The sequence below is a fragment of the Onychomys torridus genome, chromosome X, assembly GCF_903995425.1.
Source record: "Onychomys torridus chromosome X, mOncTor1.1, whole genome shotgun sequence".
Taxonomy (NCBI): Eukaryota; Metazoa; Chordata; class Mammalia; order Rodentia; family Cricetidae; genus Onychomys; species Onychomys torridus.
Window position 1 is genome coordinate 49,394,305 of NC_050466.1, and position 9,129 is coordinate 49,403,433.

Below are 9,129 nucleotides of genomic sequence, written 5' to 3' on the forward strand. Positions count from 1 at the left end.
ACTGAGACTCTTGATGCAAATGTGGCAGTTAATTGGTGGTGCATGGATCCTAGTGCAATGAAGGAAGAGGAAAGAGGCCAACATGAAGCATGAGAGAGACTAAATCAAGGGCAAATGAAGTTGTGAGGTATGACAGGAGCATGGAGCACACACATAATAACAATATCTCAGTTACTGTCTTTTCAACACTAACATTTGTTTTATAATTAGAAACTTCTGGGAAGTTGGGAGTACAACAGACATGGAATGAGTTACTTGTTGACAGCACAGCTGCTGGGATCATGGAAAGGAAGAATGACTGAGGAATAGACCCATGTTTGGCAGAGTAGGGTGGAAGAAGAGCATGTTCAGGAATGTGAACAACTGGCATTGAAATAATGGAAACTTCAAGCCCACAGTCCTATAGAAGTCAGCACTGTGGCTTTATTACAGAGCTATGGACTTCAAGTTAGATTATGCTGCAGGTGAGCATTTCACAGGGCATTTTGGCTAGCTGTAGGAGTCAAGAGGGTGTTTAGGTAGCCTTTTTGCTTTCTTTATTCAGAAGGCCATCAAAGTGAATCTGCTGAAATATATAGCTGTTGCCCACACTCTTAATTGCCATATGATCCTCAAGGACCCACTTTACCAACATCAAATTTTGATGACATCAACTAAAGGGCAACCAGTTCATTGTTCTTTTATAGTGTCAGGCTTTGCTCTAGCAGCTTTGGAAAGGATTACCTGTTGCATTGATGGAAAAGGAAAGATAACTTACAAGTTGTAAGAGTTACTTTTTTTGTTGCTAGGACAAAAGCAAGTTAAGGAAGGGTTTATTTTGGTTCATAGTTTAAGGATACAGTGCATCATGGGGGGAAGGCAGGGCAGTAGGATTGTGAGTTTACATTGCATGCCCAGTCAGGAAGCAAAGGGAAATAATGCATGTTCTCAGCTTGTTTTCTCCCTTTTATTGGATCTAGGACCAGCACATGGGATATTGGGTCTTCCCTCTTCAGTTAAACCTCACTGAAAACACTCTTCCATAAACCTAGAAGTATATATCCATGGTGATTCTATGATTAACCACCACATAGTGATAGCCACAATTTCTTCAGTTGGTTTTATAACATGATCTCAACTTCCTTCTACATATACATTTTTCTTTCTTGCTTTTCAGATGGCATCTGTGAACAGCTTTGCACCTAGCAAGGGTGAATTTTAGCCTCTCATCCTTAGATTAAACTTTACTTACTGATTAATGTATATTGTGGAAAATTGATTCTGGAAAACTGCCCACAGAAAACACAAATCTAATTCCATTACTAGCACTATCTACTTTGTGAAATTACAGACTACACTCAAAGGCAATATTCCATGGAAAACAACTGCAATTTAAAAATGTATGCCTTGGGGTTGGAGTTGTGGCTCAGTTGGTAGAATTCATGCCTATCATGCATGAAGTCCTTCATCAGATCCTTGGTACCATGTAATTGGGTACAGTGACACAAGCGTGTAGTCTCAACATTTGGGAGGCAGAGATTAGGAAAGAAGTTTTTTTTTTTTTCATTTTTCTTTATTAAGAAATTTTCTACTCACTCCACATACCATCAAAAGATCCCACCTCCTCCCTCCTCCCACCCCCAAGCCCTCTCTCCCAAGCCAACTCGCATCCCCACATCCCCCAAATCAAGGTCTCCCATGGGGAGTCAGCAGATCTCGGAACAATAAGCCTAGGCAGGTCCAAGACTCTACCCACTGAACCGAGGTTGTGTAAGGCATCACATCACAAGCACTGGATTCCCAGAAGTCTGCCCATGTACCAGGGATGGATCCCAATCCCCCTGCCTGGGTGTCCCCCAAACAGTTCGAGCCAAACAACCATTTTCCATATCCAGAGGGCCTAGTCCAGTCCCATGGGGGCTCCATCATTCCACCAGTCCAAAGTTCATGGGTTTCCACTAGTGTGGCCGATCATCTCTGCATGTCCTCCCATCATGATTTTGATGCCCCCCACCTGCAGAATCCCTCTTCTCTCTCACCAATTGGATTCCCGGAGTTCAGCCTGGTCCCTGGTGCCTGGTCATGGATCTCTGCATCTTCTTTCATCAGTCACTGGACAAAGGTGAAGCTCTGTGATGACAGCTAGGTTATTTGCTAGACCGGTCACCAGAGTAGACCAGTCCAGGTACCCTCTGGACCACTGCCAGCAGACCAAGGTGGGGTCAACCTTGTGGATACCTGAGTGCCTCCTCATCACCTTGCCTCTCCCTATTCCCATGGTGTCCTCATCTATCATGGTATCTCCCTTCCTATCCTCCCACTCTGTCCCTGTTCCATATTGACCCTCCTATTTCCCTATGTTCTCATCCCCCACTACTTTCCCTCTGCCAACCCCCACACCCAGTCTGCTCATGTAGATCTCATCCACTTCTTCACAGGGTCATCCATGTGTCCCTCCAAGGGTCTTTCCCTGCTAGCTAGGAGCTATGGGTTGCAGTCTGGCCATCCCTTCTTCATATCTAGTATCCATTTATGAATGAGTACATACTGTGTTTGTACTTCTGAGTCTGGGTTACCTCACTCAAGATGATATCTTCTAGTTCCATCCATTTGCCTGCAAATTTCATTATATATATTTACTGCTGAGTAGTACTCCATTGTGTGTATGTACCAACCACATTTTATTTATATATTCTTCAGTTGAGGAGCATCTAGGTTGTTCCAGGTTCTTGTTATTATGAATAATGCTGCTATGAACATAGTTGAGCATGTGTCATTGTAGTAAGTTTGAGCATTCCTTGGGTATATGCCCAAGAGTGGTATAACTGGGTCTTAAGGAAGACTTATTCCTAATTTTCTTAGAAACCACCATACTGATTTCCAAAGTGACTGTACAAGTTTGCATTCCCAATAACAATGGAGGAGTGTTCCCCTTGTTCCACATCCTTTCCAACATAAGCTGTCTTCAGTGTTTTTTATCTTAGCCATTCTGACAGGTTAAGATGGTATCTCAGAGTTGTTTTATTGGCATTTCCCTGATTACTAAGGATGTTGAGCAATTCCTTAAATGTCTTTCAGCCGTTTGAGATTCTTCTGTTGAGAATTCTCTGTTAAGCTCTGTAGCCCATTTTTAATTGGATTGTTCAGTATTTTGAAGTCTAGCTTTTTGAGTTCTTTACATATTTTGAAGATCAGCCCTCTGTCAGATGTGGGGTTGGTGAAGATCTTTTCCCATTCTGTAGGCTGTTGTTTTGTCTCATTGACCATGTCCTTTGCTCTACAAAAGATTCTCAGTTTCAGTTGGTACCATTTATTAATTGTCACTCTCAGTGTCTGTGCTACTGGTGTTATTATTATTATTATGTGCCAATGCATTCAAGACTACTTCCTACTTTCTCTTCTATCAAGTTCAGGTGTAACTGGATTTATGTTGAGGTCTTTGATCCACTTGGACTTGAATTTTGTGCATGGTGACAGATATGGATCTATTTGCAATTTTCTGCATGTTTACATCTGGTTATGCCAGCACCATTTGTTGAAGATGCTTTCTTTTTTCCATGATACAGTTTTGGGTTGTTTGTTGAAAATCATATGTTCATAGGTGTGTGGATTAATGTCAGGATCTTCAATTCAATTCCCTTGGTCCGTGTGTTGTTTTTTATGCCAATACCAAGCTTTTTTTTATTACTATAGCTCTGTAGTAGAGCTTGACATCAGGGATCATGATTCCTCCAGAGGTTGTTTTATTATACAGGATTCTTTTAGCTATCCTAGGTTTTTTGTTTTTCCATATAAAGTTAAGCATTTTTCTTTCTAAGTCTGTGAAGAATTGTGTTGGGATTTTGATGGGGATTGCATTGAATCTGTACATTGCTTTTGGTAAGATTGCCATTTTTACTATGTTAATTCTACCTATCCATGAGCATGGGAGTCTTTCCATTTTCTGATATCTTCTATTTATTTCTTCAGAGACTTAGAGTTCTTATCATACAGGTCTTTCACTTGCTTAGTTAGAATTACCCCAAAGTATTTTATATTATTTGTGGCTATTGTAAAGGGTGATGTTTCTCTGATTTCTTTCTCAGCCCATTTATCATCTGTATATAGGAGGACTACTAATTGTTTTGAGTTAATCTTGTATGCTGCCACATTATTGAAGGAGTTTATCAGCTGTAAGAGTTCCCCAGTAGAATATTTGGGGTCACTTCTGTATACTATCATATTGTCTGCAAATAGTGAAATTTTGACTTCTTCCTTTCCAATTTGTATCCCCTTAATCTCCTTTTGTTGTCTTATTTCTCTAGCTAGAAGTTCAAGTACTATGTTGAATAAGTTTGGGGAGAGTGGACAGCCTTGTCTTATTCCTGATTTTAGTGGAATTGCTTTGAGTTTATCACCATTTAATTTGATGTTGGCTGTTAGGCTTGCTGTAAATTGCCTTTTATTATATTTAGGTATGTTCCTTGTATTCCTGATCTCTCTAAAACCTTTATCATAAAGGGGTTTTGGATTTTGTCAAAGGACTTTTCAGCATCCAATGAGATGATCATGTGGTTTTCTTCTTTCAGTTTGTTTATATGGTGTATTAAATTGACACATTTTCATATGTTGAACCATTCTTGCATCCCTGGGATAAAGCCTACTTGGTCATGGTGAATAATTTTTTGATGTGTTCCTGGATTCGGTTAGCCAGTATTTTATTGAGTATTTTTGCATCAATGTTCCTGAGGGAGATTGGTTTGTAATTCTCTTTCTTTGTTGCATCTTTGTGTAGTTGGGTATCAGGGTAACTATAGCCTCATAAAAAGAATTTGGTAATGTTCCTTTTGTTTCTATTGTGTTGAACTATTTGACGAGTATTGGTATTAGCTCTGAAAATCTAGTAGAAATCTGCACTGAAACCATCTGGTCCTGGGGTGTTTTTGATTGGGAGACTTTTAATGACCATTTATTTCCTTAAGGGTTATTGGTCTATTTAAATACTTTATCTGGACTTGATTTAAATTTGATATGGGGTATCTATCCAGAAAATCATCCATTTCTTTCAGGTTTTCCAATTTTGTTGAGTACAGGTTTTTGAAGTATGACATGATGGTTCTCTGGATTTCCTCATTGTCTGTTGTTATGTCTCCCTTTTCATTTCTGATTTTGTTAATTTGGATGCTCTCTCTCTGCTTTTTGGTTAATTTGGATAAGGGCTGGTCTATCTTGTTGATTTTCTCAAAGAACCAACTTTTTGTTTCATTGATTCTTTGTATTGTTCTCTTTGTTTCTATTTTATTGATTTCAGCCCTCAATTTGATTATTTCTCCTGAGTGAGTTTGCTTCTTTTTGTTCTAGAGCTTTCAGGTATGCTGTTAAGTCACTAGTGAGAGATTTCTTTAACTTCTTTATGTGGGCATTTAGAGATATGAATTTTCCTCTTAGCACTGCTTTCATGGTGTCCCATAAGTTTGGGTATGTTACATTCATTTTCATTGAATTCTAGGAAATATTTAATTTCTTTCTTTATTTCTTCCTTGACCTATTGGTGATTAATTGGGCATTATTCAGTTTCCATGAGATTGTAGGTTTTCTGTAATTTTTGTTGTTGTTGAATTCTAATTTTAAGCCATGAAGATACAGGGAATTATTTCAATTTTTTGTATCTGTTCAGATTTGCTTTGTAACCAAGCATGTGGTCAATTTTGGAGGAGGTACATGGGGTGCTGAAAAGAAGGTATATTCTTTTGTGTTAGGGTGGAATATTCTGTAGATATCTATTAAGTCTATTTGAGTCATAATGTATAGTGATATTTTATTTGTATTGAAATGTGATTTTATTTGTATGTCAATAAAGTTGCCTTGAGGTCAGAGCAAGCCAGAGCAGAAGCCGAGCAGTAGTGGGGCATGCCTTTAATCCCAGCACTTGGGGAGCAGAGCTAGGTGGATCTCTGTGTGTTCAAGGACACAGCCAGCATGGCAGACACACGCCTTTAATCTCAATAGCAACCACTGGAAGACCTGGAGGTCTGTGATGAGGAGGTCATGTGGCTGGGTTTACAACCAATGAGAAAACAGAACAGAAAGTCTTTAAATAGACAGGACGCACAGAAGTAGGTCTCTTGTGGAGAGGAGGAACCGCAGAAGCAGTGAAGGGTAAGGTTTTCCGCTTTTGCTCTGACCTCGTAGTTTTTAACTCTGCAATCGGTTCTGTGTTTCTTATTTAACAAGCTGGTTACATCTACAATAATGTCTGTTAGTTCCCTTATTTCTCTGTTAAGTTTCTGTCTGGCAGACCTGTGCATTGGTGAGAATGGGGTGTTGAAGTCTCCCACTACTAGTGTGTGGGGTTTGATGTGTGATTTGAGCTTTAGTAATGTTTCTTTTACAAAAGTAGGTACCCTTGTATTTAGGGCATAAATATTCAGAATTGATACTTAATCTTGTCAAATTTTCTCTGTGATAAATATGTAATGTCCTTCCTGATCTCTTTCAATTGATTTTAGTTTGATGTCTATATTATTAGATATTAGGATAGCTACACCAGCTTGCTTCTTAAATCCATTTGATTGGAAAGTCTTTACCCAGCCTTTGAAGGTGAGGTGTGTTTCTTGTATGCAGCAAATGGATGGATCTTGTTTTCATATCCATTCTCTTAGCCTGTTTCTTTTTATAGGTGAATTGAGACCATTGATATTAATGGATATTAATGACCAGTGATTGTTCATTCCTGTTTTTTTTGTGAATTCATGCCCCATAAGTTGGACACAAGATGTTCAAACCTTAGATGACCTTTTAATAAAAAGACCCAGAGCCAAATATTGGGGTGAAAGCTGAAAGATCAAAGAAACAGAATGGCCAGCCACTAGCTTACCTCTATGAAATCCTCAGCTTAAAGAGAGTGAGTTCCTGGGTTGGGGATTTAGCTCAGAGGTAGAGTGCTTGCCTAGCAAGTGCAAGGCCCTGGGTTTGGTCCTCAGCTCAAAAGAAAAAAAAAGAGAGTGAGTTCCTGATTCCTCATACTTTATATACCTTTCTCTACCCTGCCATATTACTTCCTGGGATTAAAGGTGTGTGTGCTTCCCCAGTAAAGGCATGAGATCTCAAGTGTTGGGATAAAGGGTGTGTGCCACCACTGTCTGACCTCTATGTCTAATTTAGTGGATGTCTCTGTTCTCTGATCCTCAGGCAAGTTTTTTAGGGTACACAATGTATCACCACACCCCATTGCCTCAGACTCACAGGAATTGGCAAAGCTTTCCCTGAATCAAGTTCAGGGAATTGTCAAAGCCTTCCTCTGGTATAAGTATGAGTGCTTGTGAATGAATGATCAACCAGTGTGTCCAGAAACTTAGATTAAGTAGACTTGCCTCTTTGTTCAGCTGTATAATGACCTACAATAAACCCACTTCATTTATCGAGATGTATAAAATAAACTTGCTGAATCTCCAGGTTGCTGTTGTTGTTGTGTCTCTATCCACCAAATCTCAGCTTTTCTGTACTTGTAACTTCCCTTTCTTCATTTCCTTGTAGTCGCAGTCAGGTTTCTAGGATCAAGGCATATAGAACAAAGTGAGGTATATTCCCATAAAAAACTTGGGGTTGTCAGAAAATTCTAACTGGAGGGCTGGGAATAAACAGATATGTCCAAGGGAGGGGACTTTGCCAGGCTAGCACTCCCACAGTAAAGCGGAAACCTCTCTGCCATCATTTCATTTGGCCTCTTCTGAAGCAAACTAAAAAAGAAACCCAACATTCTTTATATTTGCAGAATCCATTTCCCTATGCAGGCTTTCTTCCTAAATATGCCCGATGACCATTTGTATCTGTGCTATCCTTCCTGTATCTATTTTTCACAGCTTCAGAATTTCAGTGACTCTGAAATGGTTTCTTACTTAATAAAGCTCCATAACACTGGAGGCTGAGATGGGGTCCATAACTGTTGTTGAATATTAGAGATTAGCTACACATGTCCCAGGAAGACTTTGTCTATCCAACTTGAACCTTATTTTCTACCACAAACCTATAGCAGTAAATAAAAGTGTGACTCACAATATAACAACAATTCCATTATTCTTTAAACTTTTATTTACCTCCTTTATGAACTAGGGGCTTATGCTACAGAGAAGATATTGCTCTCCTGCATCCATAATAAATAATAGTAATTATCTACTGAAATATATTTCTTTTCCCTGCAGGGAATGACTGGTCACTTCAAGACTGAACAAAATGATAAATTATGATATCACTGAACCCACTTTTAGAATTAACATGAAGCACTTGTCACAAAAACATGGATCATTGCAATGGGAAAATATGACTAATGCCAACTAAACCAGAAATATGAAAGTGTCCGGGTGTTATTTACCTGAACAATTTGTTTTGGTTTTATAAAAGGGAGTACTGGAGGCAACTGCCAACTGTAAAAAAAAAAAAAAACAAATTAGACCAAATAGCTAATCAAAATAAAAACCAAACAATAATAATTGTCTGCCAAAGTCTTATTAAGATGGCTGTATTTTCACTGGCTTTTAATCTGATCCTGAAACCAATAAAGAACATAAAAATTTAAAGTTGATAAGTCTAGAATTCCCTCTCTTTCTCTCTCTGTGTCTCTGTCTCTGTCTCTCTGCCTCTCTCTCCCTTCTCCTTCTCAACATAACCTCTTTCCTTAACAATATATAACATGGAGAGTAGTTTCAAAGTTTTGAAAAGTTCTCTGCTCTGACATGAACGTGAATCTACTCAGAATTGTGTCTCGTTTATGACGGTTTTTTTGGTCCTTGATTAATTTAGTGACATTTATTCCAGAAAGGAAGTTTGAAATTCTTTCCCCATTAATAATGTTTTCCATTTTTGTGAGATAAATGTTATTCAAGACCCAACTAAAATGTCCAAATTTTTTCTGCAAGAAAACACATTTATAACTTAACTTCACCATAAGTTTTTGTCCCAAAACTTTTGTCATCTTGCTTAAATTGCTCTTAATAGTTTGGAATTTTAAAGCATTGGCAGAGCTGACAGTCATATTTCATAGCCTGTATAGTAAGCATTATCTGATCTTTTTGTATGGAAGATTGTAAAAGAGCCAACTTTATAACTGATTGTGAGCTATTTTTAGTGTATTTCTGAGACATAATTGAATTCAGTTGATCTCTGTTTCAACCC